Source organism: Ochotona princeps, chromosome 7 (genome assembly GCF_030435755.1).
Source record: "Ochotona princeps isolate mOchPri1 chromosome 7, mOchPri1.hap1, whole genome shotgun sequence".
NCBI lineage: Eukaryota > Metazoa > Chordata > Mammalia > Lagomorpha > Ochotonidae > Ochotona > Ochotona princeps.
The window spans coordinates 17,383,858-17,401,602 of record NC_080838.1 but is presented as its reverse complement, the minus strand read 5'-3'; positions in this window follow the sequence as shown (position 1 = coordinate 17,401,602).

Here is a 17,745-nt window from a genome sequence, read left to right as displayed (position 1 = left end):
TTACAGGGATAGGATGTGAAACCATCCCTGGGAAGTGACTGGGGTTAACAGTAAGAGGGTGCATCCCTGTGATTCCTGCTTGTGGAAGGAAAGAGACAGTGAAGTCATTGATTCATAATTTTCTGTGGCCTGGAGCATCATGACTGAGCCGTTGAAAAGGGTTGGCACCTGCAGCCTGGTGCAGTGCCGTATCAGGCTAAGCCTCCACTGGCATCTCATAACGGCAGTGATTCTAATCTCAACGGCTTCACATTTGACCCAGCTCCCTGCTAAAGTGCATGGCAATGCAGGGGAGAATGGTTCAAGACCTTGAGTCTCTGCACCTGCTTGGGATGTCTGGAGGAAACTCCTGTCTTCAGATCTGCCCAACTTGGGCCATTGTAGCTATCTGGGGAGTGAATTAGAGGATGAAGATTTTCTCTTTGTAACTATGACTTTCAAACATAACAAATAAATTTTAAAAACATATATTTTTATTTATTTGAAGTGCAGGGATATGAAGACAAGAAGGAGAAACAGAAAGAGTGATCTTCCATCCACTGGTCCACTCCCTAATTGGCTGCAACAGCCAGGCTGGGCTGGGGCAGGCAGATGCCAAGAGCCAGGAACTTCTTCTGGATCTCCCACGTGGGTACAGGGATTCAAACACTTGGACCATTCATCATGTATTGCTTTCCCATGTGCAATAGCAGGGAACTGGAAAGTAAATGGAACAGCTGCAATTTGAACTGTCACTTGTATGGGATGTCAGTGTACAGGTGGAGGCTTTGTCTACTACGCCAGAATGCCAGCCCTGAGAAGTTAATTCTTGTTGCTGAGAAGCTTCGCAAGTTATCTGTCACAGAGGCCAGGATCCTGAAACTCCATGTGGGAAGCAAGGGCCCGATTCCTTGGGCAATCGTCTGCTGCCTTCCCAGCCACAAGAGCAGGAAGCTGAACCATAAGCAGAACAGCTAGACTCGACCTGGTGCTATGATACAGGATACTAGTGGTGCAGCAAGTAGTGGCTTCACCTGCTTTGCCCCAACGTTGGCCTCTTTCTAGGTGTTTTTTTTTTTTAATTTTATTTTAAATTCATTAATTACATTGTATTATGTGACACAGTTTCATAGGTATTGGGATTCTCCCCACCCCTCCCCAAACCCTCCCACCATGGCTTTCTAGGTGTTTGTTAGAAGCCACCTGCCCATAGCATCCTTGTTTCCGCAGTCTTACCTAACTGCACTACTGTAATGTCACTAATCTCTGGCTCGGACTGGCTGACACACTTTCTGGTGTGTTCACCTGACCATGCCGCATGCCTGCTTAAAGTCTTCTCAACTTTGTCATACTCTGCATGTGCATACCTGAGGCTCTTTAGACTTCTCTGGGCCTCCCCCACTCCTCCATCACCCTATCACTCACCCCGTTTTCTGGCTTCACCAAAAGCATACTGCTCTGGAGCTGTGCTGTGCTGTGCTGTTTCATACCCATGCATCTTTGTGTCATACCTTGTGCTGTGTCTGAAACTTTCTCTGCTCCTCCCTCTTCTGTGTCCATCCTTCAGGAACCCTTGTCTATGGGTCACCTGTTTTTGCCTCTGCACCTCACACCTGCTCTTATGATATCTGCACTAAATTCAATGCCAGGCCCTGTACCTGTGGCAGACTACTGCTTTGTATTTCCAATTCTTAGCATGAGCCTGGGGAAATGTTGGCATACAATCTATGTATTCTGAATTGTTGAATCAAAACCTGAGAGCTGGTAGAACTTGGGTTAATGACCATTTCTATGTAATTATTAAAAAAAATTAAAGATTTTATTTATGGGCCCGGCATGATAGCATAGAGGTTAAAGTCCTGACCTTGAACGTGCCGGGACCCCATATGGCGCCAGTTCTAATCCCGTGGCCTCGTTTCCCATCCAGCTCCATGCCTGTGGCGTGGGAAATGCAATTGAGGATGGCCCAAAGCTTTGGGACCCTGCATCCGCATGGGAGACCCAGAGGAAACTCCTGACTCCTGGCTTCGGATTGGCTCATCTCCAGCCGTTGCAGCAATTGGGGAGTGAACCATCGGACAAAAGCTCTTCCTCTCTGTCTCTGCTCCTCTCTGTATATCTGCCTAGCCAATAAAAATAATAAATAAATAATCTTTTTTTTAAAAAGTGCTTTATTTATTTTTATTAAATAAATGATTCACTCTCTAAGTGGCCGCAACTGCCAGAGCTGTGCCAATCCAAAGCCAGGAGTTCAGAGCTGCTTCTGGGTCTCCCATGTGGGTGCAGGGTCCCAAGGCTTTGGACTGTGCTTGACTGCTTTCCCAGGCCACAGGCAGGGAGCTGGATTGGAAGTGGGGCTGCCAGGACACCACTGGTGTCCATATGGGATTCTGGCAAGGCAAGGACTTGAGCTGCTAGACTACTGTGCCAAGCTCTATGAAATTTTTTTCCTTGGGCCTGCTGCCATGGCGTAGCAGCTAAAGTCCTCACCTTGAAGGCACTGGGATCCCATATGGGTGCCGGTTCTAATCCCAGCGGCCCTACTTCCCATCCAGCTCCCTGCTTGTGGCCTGGGAAAGCAGTTGAGGATGGCCCAATGCTTTGGGACCCTGCAACCATGTGGGAGACTGGGAGGAGGTTCCTGGCTCCTGGCTCCTGGCTTCGGATCAGCACAGCACCGGCCACGGTCACTTGGGGAGTGAATCATCAAATGGAAGGTATTCCTCTCTGTCTCTCCTCCTCTCTGTATATCTGACTTTGTAATTAAAATAAAATAAATCTTTAAAAAAATTTTTTCTTTCTCCATTTTTTTAAATTATATTTTTGACAATCTTTACAAAGTTAATTAGAGTAAAAAGGCTCAAGGGCTACAGGAAAGTGGGTAAGACTATTATTCTCACAGTTTCCTTCATGTATCTGAGGTAAAGGGGAATTTTAAGGGAGAAGCCCCACCCAGTCTCCCACCCACCCATGGTCCCTGATGTGGGGCATGCTCTGAGGGTCTTACTCAAGTCATTTTGATAGTTCACCAGTTATGAATTGCTGCCAATCTCGCCATTCCAAGCACGATGAGGTCGTTGAAGAATCCATTGATTGACATAGTCCATCATAGAGTCTCTGTTTGCCCTGTTTTTCACCTCCAACATATGGCTGGGGTAGTTGATTGACTTGTTCTATCTTCTGTCTTTTCATGGTTAGCGTTCTGAGTCCAGCAATTAGATTGGGGAGATCCCCAAAGAGACTTTGAGGTGTTCCAGACTAGATTCTTGTATGTACTAGCAAGTACAGGGCCCGGCACAGTCCATTGCCCCTATCAGCTGGTGGTTGCAATTGCTGGGTCATTTCTCTTTCCAGCCCCGTCTTCCACTGGAACCAATGGATATTTCAGTCCTTCCTGGTTATGCCTAGCACACACTCAGCCCTCACATAAACCAGTGGGAGCTGAAGCCTAGTTGGAGTGACCTCCCCCTTAAACCCCGACCAGGCCCACCCCTATCCTGGTTTGCTAATATGTGCAGCAAGCTAGTCCAGTCTGTCCACATCCCATTCAGCTCTTATACATATCAATGGACATTGAAGCCTAGTTCAACCCAACGAGCCCGACTATCTAGCCCACACACCAGTTGTTGGGTGCCTTTCTGTCTAGCCACCCCTGCCCCTGTACTGTTTTTTGTGCCCTCCAGTGGGAGTGGTAACCCAAGAGGGAGGAGCCCACTATTTCCCTTCTAGGCCACTCCCATCCCTGGATCATGCACTCTCCAGGTAGTTCGGCAGTTTAACTTAACAGAATTAGCCCCCTCTGCCAGCATCTGCCAGCTGATACTGCAGCAAAGCCCAACCATCCCTTACCCACTCTGATTTATGCTTGCACCAGTTGGAACAGTCAGCCCAGCCTGATTTTTTCCTGAGCTAGCTCACATGAGGTCCACAGGTATTGTAGCCCTGCCTGGTCTGGTCTGCCCCCATCCCAACTCATGCTCTCCAGTGGGAGTAGCCATCCAGCAGGGGAGCACCCCCGTATTCCCCCTGCTGGCTCTGCCCCCTCTTACGGGCTCTCACGTGTGCTGTTTGGGCACTGCGGTCACATCCGGTACAGGCAACCTCACCTTGGCATTCTGTAATGTGCACTGGTTTGTTGTGACCGAACCTGGCTCGACCCACACTCTGTTCTGCTGCTCAGATGCACCAGTGGATGATGTGAACTGGTTCAACCTGGTCTGCCCCTGACCCATGCCAAATGTATGCCAGTGGGAAACTCTCCATGGCCTGGTCTGGGCTGTTTCCTATCATGCTTCTTGCGTTTACCTGCAAGGACTGTGTCCTGGCAGAGGAGTTGCCCAGGCTCCTCCATCAGAACCTCTCCCATTGCCAGATTTCACACATACCAGGGGGTCCATGAACCAGCCCTACTCAGTTCACCTCTTGTCCTACTAGGAACAGAGGCCTTTCCTGACGGACCTTCAACCCAATCTGTTTTTTACTGGTGGATGTTTCAGCCTAGCCAAGGCTCGTCCATACCCAAATACAGCTCACACATGGCTCAGTAGGGGCTGAGACCTAGCCTAGTCCATCCCACATATACCCTGGTCCTCCAGAGCACAGGCAGATAGACAGAGAGAGAGAGAGAAAGAGAGAGAGAGACAGAGAGAGAAAGAAAGGGAAAGAGAGAGCTCTTCTACCTCCTGGTTCACTTTACCAATGCTTGCCATTGCCAGTCCTGAAGCCAGGAGCTGGCAAGTCCTTAGGGTCTCTCATCTGGTTACCCAAGTTCTGGAGTCATCCTCTTTTGCCTCCCGGGGTGTGCAATAGCAGGAAGGTGAAACCAGAAGTGGGGCCAGGACTCAAACTCAGGCACTCTGGCATGAGCTGCTTGTGTCCTGAATGGCATGTTAAACCACTGTGCACAAAGTCCCCTAAGAACTCCTAAACTGACCAGGCACATTCCTACCACTAACAGGAGTTTTGAGGTAAGTAGACCCTGCTATCTGTCTGACTGCGGGCAAAACAATAAGCTGGAGCCTGCACGACAGGATGCCGGATTCCCCAGTGCAGAGATGCAGATGTGGCTTGGCTCCAGCTACCTGACCGTCCTTGACAGTGACAGAACCTTTGCAGACAGCGATCACAAGGCTTGCAGGTGGCAGGCTGCCATGAAGAGGGCCTGGTAGGAGCTAGTTGAACATGACTAGGCTCTGCAGACCCAGACTAGTAAACCTTCTGAAGGGCAATAGGGTGGTTTGGAGGAGTTTCTGGAGATCCACAGGTATTTAAGGGATGATTCCCCACCCCAACCCTAGCTTAGAGGAACCCAACAGGAAGTTGCTTTATTTAGTCTCTTGTTAGGAATTCTGTTGGGGGAGTCCAGGTAAGTCTGAGCAGCAGCATAGCACAGGTGTCTGGGTTCCCGAACCCACGTGGATGTGTCTGTGGGTACCTGTGCTGGTCCAGACTTCCTGCTAGGGATCCTAGCTCCTAGGGATGCAGCGCTGCTAGGCAGGGGGAGGGTCCAGGATTGTGGGTGGCCAGAGCTCCAACTGGCACTGGGTTCTGCCCGCTGGCTGACTGGCGGCTGGTGTTTTGAGAGTATGGTATTATTGCCTAGTGACATCCATGGATAAGGCCATCATACGTGTAGGCAAGGAATGAATCCTGAGGGACACCCAATGACAGAGCCACTATACTGGCAGGTAAGCAAGGGGCCTGAGACCTTTGGTTTGGAAGGGAGAGACCTGAAGATATTTTTGGGTCAGACTTATGCACCAACCCACATAGAAGTCCTGGGTTGGGCTTGTTAGCATGGAACATGGCTGACCACCATATGCCAGTGCACACGTAAGCTATGGCTGGAGGGGCCTGTCTGGCAGGGCTAGATCCCAGTAGCTGACAGTGAATGTCAGATCAGGGGATGAGTCACATTACACTGGGCCATAACACCAACCAGCACACAAGAGAACTGGGTCTGGGAGTTGGATTCTGTGGGGGATATGTGGGCTCAACCCTATGGAACTACAAGCCCCACTGGTTAGCTTGAATTGGATTAGTGATGGGCCGAGCTAAGCATGGAACTCACTGGTGCTCACTGGTACCGGGGCTGGGAATAAGGGCAGCTCCAGGCTGCAGCACCCACATGAGCACCCTAAAACGGTCTGGGGTGGGCCAAGCTGTACCAGCCCATACAAAGGCCAGGACAGATGGGGCAGACCATGTGGTAAGGGCCAAGTACCCACTGGAATGAGTGAGATCTGGGTCTGAGAGTGGCCCATTGCTGATGAGCATGTGGTCCAGGCCTGGGTGCTGGGTAGGCTGGGCAGAATAGCTCCATCCATTGGTAAGTGTATGAGTTGATTTTGGAAGGGGGTGGACTGGGGAGGCATGGGCAGGCAAACCATAGCCCACTGGCAAGTGCAGAAACCAGGATGGAGTACAGGTCACGCAGGGCTAGGCTACCATACCTACTGGTTTGCATGAGCTAGGGTTGAGAGCAGACTGAGCAGGGCCAGGTGCCAGCATCCGCCAATGAGAGTTGGGACTTGGGGCTGGCTGGGCCAGGCCAGGTTGCAACATCCGAAGGCAAAGGCCAAGACAGGGGAGGGGCTATGCCAAGCTGGGTCAAAACAACCACTGGCATGTGCAAGATCAGTGGCTGGGATCATGCCTGATTGGGGAGCTAATGAGGATGCCCTGGTTTGGTTGTAGTTCCCACTGGTGAGCGCGAGGCCAGAGTAGGGGTTATGGCCTGGTCAGGATATGGCTGCAGTGTCTCTTGGCATGGTGTGGACTGGGTCTGGAGTATGCAAGACTGGTCTAGACTCTAGTACCCAATGGAGTTTGTGAGAACCAGGGTGGGTGCAGGATGGGCTGGGCTAGGTCTCAGTCCCTGCGGAGCCATGCGTGAGCTGTATCTGGGTTTGGATTAGACTAGGCTGGGCTGTAGCATCCAACAATAAGAACCGGAAAGGGTGAGGGCTGGCCAGAAAAGGCCATTGTTCCTGCTAGGACAGGAGGTGGACTAAGTAGGGCTGCACTATGGGCTCACTGGTGTGCACAAGATCTGGTATTGGGAGAGGTTCTGATGGAGGAGCTTGGGGAACTCCTTTGTCGGGATACAGTCTCTGCAGGTGAGTGCAAGAACCAAAACAGGGAGCAGCATACCAGGCCAGGTAATGGTACCCACCAGCATACATTTGGCTCAGGTCTGGGGCTAGCCATGTTAGGCCAGTTCATATCACCTGTTGGCAAATCTGAGAGTCAGAGTGGCATGTGGGTCATGCTGGGTTGGGCCGCAATACCAACCAATTCACACTAGGGCCAGGACTGGGGGTGGGCTGGGCTGGGCCAAGACTGGGGGTGGGCTGGGCTGGGCCAGGCTACAGCACCCACTGGCATATGCCAAGGTGAGTCGGGCCATACATACCAGACCGGGCCGCAGCATCCAACCAGGACATGTGAGACCTGGGGGAGAGTAGGTGAACCCGGTAAAGTGCTACAAGGAGCTCTCCTACTGGGCCACTATTTCCACTGTTGAGCATGAGAGCTGGGATCAGGGGCAGACCAGACTGGGCAGGGCTACAACACCTGTGGGCCTGGATGTAAGCTAGATCGTGGGCAAGCCAGGCAGGGCGGACTGTACCTACTGGTACATGTATAAGCCAGAGTGGGTGTGAGTTGGTTGGGCTTTTCTGCAGCATAAGCTAGCAGATGCTGACACGGGGGAAAGCTCTGTGAAGCTAAACTGCAGTACCACCTGAAGAGTGCAAGATCCGGGAGTGGGAGTGGGCCCAGCAAGGAAACAGTGGGCACCTCCCTCTTGGGTTGCCACTCCCACTGGTGAGCATGAGAATCAGGACCATGGGCAGGCATGGCTGGACAGAGAGTGGCACCTGCCAGCACAAGTGTTGGCTGCATATTGGGGCTGGTTGGGCTGAACTGGGCTTCAAAGCCCTTTGATACATATGAGAACTGAATGGGATGTGGGACAGACTGGACCAGTCTGCTCTACATACTGGCAAGGATGGGAGCCAGTGCTTGGGGAAGGTCTGGTGGGGGGTATTGCTGGCTGCTCTGATGTGGCTACAATTCCCACTGGTTTGCACGGGGGTTGAGTTGCGGCGGGCAGGAGCAGGATGGGCTCCAACACCCATTGGTTTGTGTAGAAGACAGGGCTGGAGACAACTGACCCAGCAATTGCAACCACCAGTGTGCATGGAGGCCGATTTGGGTGATAGACTGTGCTGGGCCCTGTATTGGCATGCATACACAAGAATCAGGTCTGGGATCACCTCAGATGAGGTTTCTTTGGGGATCTTCCCAACTGAACCACTGGACTCAGAACTCCAACCATGGAGAGAACTGCAGATTCTGTGGTCTGACAGAATGCATGTGTCAGAGTTCGGCCTCCTCAGTGGCTTAGAGCAGTGGACAGCATATCCAGGTGCACATGGAGGATATGGCAGTACACTGGAGCCTGCAGTGGACACCTGGTACCACAACAGAGGATAGCGGACAGAACAAATCGATCAATTTCCCAAGCCAAGTGATGGCAGTGAATACCTAGGCAAACAGAGACTCTAAGGTGGACTATGTCAGCCAGTGGATTCTGGTGAGATTTCGTCATACAACATAGGCAGCAATACAGAGCTGTTGAACTATCTAAACCACTTGAGCAGTGCCCTCGGCGCATGGCCCACATCGGGGACCCTGGGATGGTTTGGGAGGCTGGGGGTGGCTTCTCTCCTTGTCTCTCCCCTCCCAAACAGAAAAGGAAGGAAAAAAGAGAATGTCAAAACAACGGTCTCACCCATTTTCCTGCAGCCCTTGACCGTTTACACTCTAATCAAATATGTAAAAAGTATCAAAATAAAATTTATACGATTAAAAAAAAAAGGAGTTTTGTTGGTCTTTCCTCCACAATTTTTCCTCTGGGATGAGACACATTCTCTGGGATTTCTTAATTTTCCCTGGCTTTCTCTTTTTACTTTATTTGAAAGACAGAGTGACAACCATGAGATGGGGGTGAGATCTTCCATCTGTTCAATGATCTACTCCTCAAATGGCCAAAAGTAGGAGCCAGGAACTTCACCCAGGTCTCCAGCATCACCCATGCAGGGGCGAAACTCCTTGGCCCATCTTCCACTGCCTTCCCAGGCAGCTACTGGATCACCAGGGGAACAACCGGCATTCCAAATGGTGTGAGATGGTAGCACCAGGGAGCCCGGCCTAGGACGTTGTCATTTGAACAGACCCTCTGTACTTTGAACCTGAAGCCAGCCCTTCTACCTGCACAGCTACCCAAGGTACTACAGGGAAAACAGTTGCCAGTGGCACACCACCTCCCCTATAGAAAGGCCTCAGGCAGCGAGGGAGCTCTCTGACCCCCAGGGTATCCTCAAACCAGAAAGAAGGGGGAACTAGGGCTTTCCACGGAGAAGCAGATTCTGTGATGTTCTAGCTGGCTCATCAGCAGTCACCAAGACCTACCAGCAGAAGTTTGAGAGGAGTTGTCTTAGAATTGTTTGTTGCAGTAGTCTAGCAACTAAACCCTTGCCTTGCACGTGCCGGGATTCCATATGAGCACAGGTTCGTGCCCTGGCTGCCCTCCTTCCCATCCAGCTCCCTGCTTGTAACCTGGGAAGGCAGTAGAGGATGACCCAAAGCTTTGGGAACTTGTACCCAGGTGGGAGACACAGAAGAAGCTCCGGGCTCCTGGCTTTGGATTGGCTCAGCTCTGGCTGCTGCAGCCTCTTCTGGTTCACCCTGCATCCATGTGGGAGACCCAGAAGAGAAGAGGTTCTAGGTTCCTGGCTTTGGACTGGCTCTGCTCCAGCTTTTACGGCCATTTGGGGAGTGAAATCAGTGGATGGGAAAATTTTCTTTTTGCCTCTCCTCTCTGTGAACCTGCTTTTCCAACAAAAATAGTTCAATCTTAAAATAAAAATTGCTTGCTGTTTCAACTGTATTCTCCCCTGATGCCTCCGAGTGGGTGGGACTCTTGTGGTAAAGTGCATGATGAAATCTTGGGACTTCTCCTGAGGCCTCCGGCGTTATCTGGCCTGCTACTCACTGCTTTGGATCTCATCAAGTCAGCGACGGGGTTTCACTGCGTGGTTACCCACCCTGCCGGCCCTTCACTCCTGACCCCCGCCTGCCTGCAGACTTAACCCCTAGTCCCGCCAATGTGACCAGGTTTGGAGGTAAGATCTTTGCAGACACCAGGAGGTGCAAATGCCACTGTTAGGCTAGGTTCTAATCCAGTCTGACCATGTCCTTACAGGCAGAGGAGTCTGGAACCCACAGCGAGGCCTCCAAGAAGGCACAGAGGGAGGCTCTGTGAGGACACGGAGAGGAAAGGAGAGGGGAAACCAACCCTGCACACACTTGACCTCAGACTTGCAACTTCAAAAAGGGTCAGAACACAGATTTAGGTTCCTTTGGCCACTCAGCGTGTGGTCCTTGGCTACGGCACCTGGAGTAGTCCAAGACAGATCCATTGGGGCAGCATGAGTGCAGCATACGTGTCACAGGTGTGTGTCTTGTGTGCTGTGACTTGTGGCTGTGTGTTCTCTGTATGTTATGATGTGTGCGGGTCGGTAGGTGGGAAGGGATGTGTTTGGGCCCCCACCCTCTGCCTGCCATGCCAGCAGATGACTGCAAGTCTAGCTCCTTTCCACTACCCAGCTCACCTGCAGCCCTGTCTCTTCAGGACACTCTCCTCTGATGAGGTTGGGACTTGTGCCCTGTGTCAGGGATGGAGAGAAAATAGAATTATAGATGTGGGTTAGCAGTAGGGTGAGGAAGGAATAAAGCAGCTAATCCATTTATAGCTGCTGAGAGCCATGCAAGGATCCCGGTGGGAGACAGGGGCAGGCAGAAGGCTTCGCTTTCCTAGACAGAACTCTGTTTTGACATTCTCGGCACAGCTGTTTTCCACCACGCTTGTCTGTCTGGCCAAGCGCGACTGATAACAAACAGCAGCGTTTGGCCTCTCACTGCGCCATCTGGTGGCACTCAGGAAGAGGTGCAGGGGTTCTTGTGCGCGCATAGCCCCAGTTTAGAGGGATCTTCTTCCCCTCTGCCTGGAATTCAGGAAAATAGTTACAAAGGCTTTCGGGAAGAAAACAGCGGTGAGAACAGCGCTGGGCTGAGTCCCAAGTGGATTCTGGCTCTGCGGATTATTAGCCACACAATCTTTGGCTAGCCCATTTTTTAAAATGTGTCTCCTTTTCTTATGTAGGTTTAGAGTCACTCACACCAGTAGTACCTGAAGCAAGGTGCCCAGTAACTGAGTCGGCCCTCTCCCCTTGTTTATTCTTCCCAAGTGAATTCTGTTTCTCTAACATGGTTCTGTGAATTTATTGCTGCTCTGGGCAATTAGGTCAGTGGTGGGGGTGGAGACGTTGGAGCAATGTGTTGGGGTAACAAGAGAGAGACTGGCGGTCCGTGTCTCTGCCCTTGAATGGATCTTTTGCTGACATCAGGGCCAGGACTTGGAGTCTGGTGAGGTCATCAGCAAGAGATGGCCCAGCTGACGGCTTCCCGTGAAGCCTGCAAGTGTATGTGATGATTTAACAAGAATTGTTTTAAAAAAGATTTCTTTAGTTGATTAGAGGCAGAGGAAAAGAATCTTCCATTTGCTGGTTTATTTTTCATAGAACTGGGGTGGCTGGGGCTGGGCCAGGCCCAAGCCAGAGCCAGGAGCTTCCTCTGGGTCTCCTACACAGATGGGAGGAGCCCTAACACTTGGACCATCTTGTATTGCCTTTCCCAGGCTATTAGCAAGGAGCTGGACCAGTGCCCATGTGGGATAGTATCATTGCAAATGGGACCTTTACGTATTATACCACAGTGCTGGCCTCTCCATGATTCATTTTTAAGATCCCATTCAGGCCTGTGAATGTCTCTACGGACACTAAACCAACATTGGCAAGAACCTGAGTAAATGACACTCACGGTCGGAACCGAATAGATGAGCATCCTACAATCTGAGTGAAAGACGGGAGGGAGAAGGAAAAGACTCCGTGTTGAGTGACGGTTCCAACACATTATAAACAACTATTTTTATTCTCAGGGTTTTTTTTTTAAAAAAAATAAGATTTATTTATTTTATTGTAAAGTCATATATACAGAGAGGAGGAGAGACAGAGGGGAAGATCTTCCATCCATTGATTCACTCCCTAAGTGGCTGCAATGGCCGGAACTGAGTCAATCTGAAGCCAGGAGCCCAAAAACTCTTCCAGGTGACCCACATGGGTGCAGGGTCCCAAATCCTTGGGCCATCCTCGACTGCTTTCCCAGGCCACAAGCAGGGAGCTGCATGGGATGCGGGGCTGCTGGGATTAGAACCAGTGTCCAGGGCCCGGCAGCGTGACCTAGCGGTTAAAGTCCTCGCCTTGAATGTGCCAGAATCCCATATGGGCGCCGGTTCTAATCCCGGCAGCTCCTCTTCCCAACCAGCTCCCTGCCTGTGGCCTGAAAAAGCAGTCGAGGATGGCCCAAGTCTTTGGGATCTTGAACCTGTGTGGAAGACCTGGAGGAAGTTCCTGGCTCCTGGCTCCAGATTGGCACAGTACCGGCTGTTGCGCTCACTTGGGGAGTGAATCATCGGATGGAAGATCTTCCTCTCTATCTCTCCTCCTTTCTGTATATCTGACTTTGTAATAAAAATAAATAAATCTTAAAAAAAAAAAAAAGAACCAGTGTCCATATGGGATCCCAGTGCTTGCAAAGCGAGGACTTTAGCTGCTGTGCTACTGCGCCGGTCCCCCAAAGACCTTTTATAACACAATACCCAGAGCTGAGCCTGTCCGAATCCAGGAGCCAGGAGTTTCTTCCAGGTCTTCCATATGATACAGGGCCCAAGCATTTGCACCATCCACTCCTGTTTTCCCAGGTGCATCAGCAGGAAGCTACATAGGAAGTAGGGCCGCCGGGACTTGATCCTGTGTCTATTTGAGATGTGAGCATTGCAAGCAGCAGCTTAACGTGCTGTGTCACACTGCCATTTTCAAATTGGTGATGATTCAGTGAAGGAGACGAATAGCATTTGTATTGCTATGTTGTTGCCCTGTTATCAGTGTTCAGAATACTACCCACCTTTGGGGTTAATATTTTCCTTAGCATGTGGTAACCTGAAAACAACGGTCATGATTTAATGGATTAATTCATTTTTATAATTTTTTAATTTTTCATAATGCAGTTCCTTAGACTCAATGATTTCCCCTTCTACCCCCTCCCTTCCTGTTTTCCCTATTGTAACAACAGTTTAGTCACAAGTCCATCATTGCTATTTAAGCATATTCTGACATTGTAGGAATAGAGAAAAGTATGAAGTCTAGCATTCTATTGTCAAAGTATCTTTAACAATTTCACTGGGAGTCCATCTTTTATCTAGAACTAGAGATGCATCCTGCACTGTATCTTCACTTCATGGCATACTTGCCTCCATTACACAGACCCTCTAGAACCTTCTTGCAAAATACAAGATTAATAGATGTCTAGGTAAGCATATAGAAAATGAACTTATTTTTAACCATTAATTTTTAGAAAATCCTAATAGAGGTGAGGAGAAGGGATTGCAGACCCTGTGGATCTTGGGTAGGGGTGGGGAGCCTCAGGGAGGGGAGGAGGCATGACAGAGGCTTCTGCACTGTGGCGGGGAGGGGCTCTGACTGGCTGTCAGCATCATAGATGGGACCAGAGGTGGTGTACTGATGCGACCTCAAAGGCCTCAGTTGAGGGGAGAATGCCCCGGGGGTGTTATTTGAATGACCATTGTATAAGGGGTGACCCATTCTATCTGTCCTCACAGGGGTCCTTCCTTGGTCTCTCTGTGTAAGTTCTATGGCTTGTTGGTTGTCCACGTCTACCTCAGAGTGTCCACAGTCCCAGGTGCTTTCCCCAGAGCTTGGCCTGAAGTGCCACTTGCTTTTCTGGCCACCCTTTGAAGGTGTGCTTGAGGTCTTTTGTTGGATTAGAGGAGCCAGTTGTCCTGTCTTTCATGTGTATGTGTGCATGCTCTTTATTCTTTCTCTGCAGTCAGCAATGGGGTGGCCCAGTCCAGCAACAGGTGCTCCGCAGATTCTGTGTCCATGGGATGTTCTCTCATTGGTCTATGCAACTCGCACCATTCAGGGGACCCACTTCTGACAGGTACCCTACCCAGCCTGCCCCTAGCCCTGGATCTTGCAGGTACCAGCAGGTTCAGCAACCCAGTCAGGGACACCCTCTGAACCCCTAAAAGGCCATACCCCAGACATGATTCCCCATTCACTCCAGCGGGTTCTGTGACCTGGTCCAGCAACCCGCCCCTAGTCCTGGTTTCTGTGTGCATCGGCGAGTGCTGCAATGACCACTCTCTACAACCAAATATATCCCCTGAGACCTAAACATCCAGCCTCCAAACCCTATTCTGGGACACAAGTCTTTAGAGAGCATGTGAGTGTGAGCGTGTGGCTGGGTGTGCATGTGTGTATGTGAGTGTACAAGCATGAGTGGGTGTGTGTAAGTGTGTGTGTGTGTGCATGAAGGTGGGCATGACTGAATATTGAGTCTATGTGTGCCAGTGTGACTGTGTGTGTGGCAGGATTTCTGTCTCCGCTGTGGATTCTGCTTTAGTTCATTCACCCTTGAGTCTTGTCTAAAGACAACACGTGCTGAGACCCAAGACCACCTATTACTGTCAAAAGCTGTCTTGACATGACTCCAAGGCTTTGTCCACATTCCTCTGGGGACTCGGGCATGCCTAGTGGAGTGTCTGGGACATTAATTGGTGTTCAAAAGGGATGTTGGAAATTTGGAGGCGGAGGATCAGCCAGTTGAGCCAACGTGCCAGCTCCTGGAGTTTACCTCATAGAAGCAGCTATTTAAAAAAAAAGCTTTATTTATTTATGTACTTGAAAGGTAGAGTTACAGACAGAAAAGCTTCCTTCCACTGTGTCACTCCTTACATGATCTTAGCAAGAACTGGGCCAAGATGAAGCCAAAGATCCTGAAACTCCATTTGGGTCTCCTACTTGTGCTACAGGAGCCAAAGCCTTTAGGGCATTACCTGATGCATTTCTGGATGCATTAGCAGGGAGCTGGACTGGAAGCAAGGCAGCCAGGGCTCCAATATGGGATGCCAGCATCACAAGCAGTGGGTTAACGCGCTGCACCACAATACAGGCCTTAAAGCAGTTCTTTCACCTGTTACAGTGCTGCTTTTATGTCTCCATCCCTTGGCCTCTCTGCTTCACCTTATCCACAGTGTGATAATAACAGGTAATTAAATAATAAGCAAAACTCTTAAGAACCTTACAGTTTTCGTTTGATTTCATGTGAGTTGTGAGCCCAGACAATAGAAAATGGAAACAGTAAGGCTAGGTCTTCTGAAACACTTCTGGGACACTTCTGACCTTTGCCATAACCTTGGGTTCTTGGAAAGTCTCAAAAGAGGAGTGCTTATTTCATTCCAGTCAGCTGATTGACCCAAACAGTTCTGTATAAACCTAATTGGAAAGACCTGTTTGCTTGGTCCCACCGTTTCTACTAGAAGGGATGCAGCTCTTACTGATTGGATAGTTTAGGATGCGCAATGTTTAAAGTGATTAGGTGTCTGTTTTGTGCCACTGTAGTTGATTGAATAGTTCCTACCACATACCAATGTTCTCTTAGTTGATTGGATGATTTTTACTTACAAATCCCTGGGCACATCTGGTCCAGTTTCTCCCCTCCCCCAGGTGTGGTGGAATGGGAGAGTCCACCGGTTGGCACCAGCCAGTGAATAAAGACTTCTGGGCTTCTAAGACTCTGCCTCTGAGTCATTTTTGGGGATAGATTCGGTCAACTCACAACAGATTCTTTACAGATAATGTGTTGTAAGAATATCCTATTGTCATTACTGCTGTGTTGTTTGTCTTCCTAATTTTCTCATGAAAATGGAATACATTCTAGAAGGATCCAAGTGCACAGCATTCTGAGAAAATGCCTTCTCTCTTTGGCCGCAGGGGAGTTGGTTGGCTTGGGTGCATGCTGGGCTGTGTGCCCATCATGGCGCACCCAGAAGTGCTGGCTCTGCTGATGACGGCCAGCATTGTGTCAACCAATGCTGCACTGACTTCATTTTTCCCAGAAGCACCAGCTACTTCCCCTCAACCAGATGCACAGGTTTTGTACTTTCCTTTCAGTATCATTTATTTTTGTTTAAAAGGCAGAAAGACACAAAGAGAGAGGCACAGAGAGAGAGAGCTGCTACCTGCTGATTCACTCTCCAAACACAAGCAAGTTTGGGCTGGGCTGAATCAAAGCTGAGAGCCTGAAACTCCTCCAGGCCTCCCGTGTGGCTCTCGCAAGTGCTGGAGCTATCATCTGGTACCTCCCATTGTGTGCGTCAGCAGGCAGGGGGAGTTGGAAGTACAACTGAGTCAAACCCTGGCACTGGGATCTAGCATGCAGGTGCTCCAAGTGGTGTTTTTTTCCTTAATATTAATTTATTTTTATTGGAAAGTCAGATTTACAGAGAGAAGGAGAGACAGAGAAGAAGATCTTCCACTTGTTGGCTCACTCCCCAAGTGACTGAGACAGCCAGAGCCGAACCGGTCCAAACCCAGGAGCCAGGAGTTTCTTCCAGGTCTGCCACGTGGGTGCAGGGTCTCAAGGCTTTGGGTCATCTTCCACTCTTTCCCAGGCCATAGGCAGGGAACTGGGAGGGAAGTGGAGTAGCTGGGACACGAACTGGCGCCCATATGTGATCTGAGCGCATACAAATTGAGGACTTTAGCCACTAGAGTACCACACTGGTACCCCAAGTGGTATCTTGGCCACTGTACTGAATAACCTGGTGTTGCCCTTCTTACAAGTGGCTGGCATAGATAGTAAACCAGAAGACAGAAGATCTTTCTCTTTGTTTCTTCTTTTTTCTGTAAATCTACCTTTACAGTAAAAAATAAATGATTTTTTTAAAAGAAGTGGCTGGCGCGACTAGCGGCATGGCCTAGCGGCTAAAGTCTTCGCCTTGAACGCCCCAGGATCCCATATGGGCGCCGGTTCTAATCCCGGCAGCTTCACTTCCCATCCAGCTCCCTGCTTGTGGCCTGGGAAAGCAGTCGAGGACGGCCCAAAGCCTTGGGACCCTGCACCCGCGTGGGAAGAGGCTCCGGGCGCCTGGATTTGGCTCGGCTCCAGCCATTGTGGCTGCCTGGGGAGTGAATCATCGGATGGAAGGTCTTCCTCTCTGTCTCTCCTCCTGTCTGTATATCCGGCTTTCCAATAATAATAAATCTTTAAAAAAAAAAAGAAGTGGCTGGCTTGTTCTACTGTCCCCAACCCCCAAATGAGGACATAGGAAGAAGAACATAGGACGTGAAAGTGGGGCCTCATCAGGGAGTGAATGGACCTCCCTATGCGTGACCGTGGACTTCCGGTCACACACAGGAAGGCTTGCAAGGGATGTTTTTCTGCTGGTGAAGTCCTGCGCCTGATGGCATCTTGGGCACAGTACATCAGCTGAGAGAGCCCGAGAGTGCTTGGCTAAGGTGGGGAGTGGGGAAAGGGGAAAGCTGCTTCTCTCCAAAGAGCAAAACCATTGCCTTGGCCAAATGGGGGCACTGTGATGCGTGCATGATGCAGGTGGGCACCGGCCCTGCCAGGCTGGTCTGCAGTGTTGTCCTGACAGTAGAAAGGCCTGCCCTGCAGTTGGCTGTATGTGCTGGAATTCCTACCCAATGTTTAACCCAAAACACTGGCCCACTTCTTCCCGTTACCACAGCACCCCTCTGCCTCAGAAAACCAAAC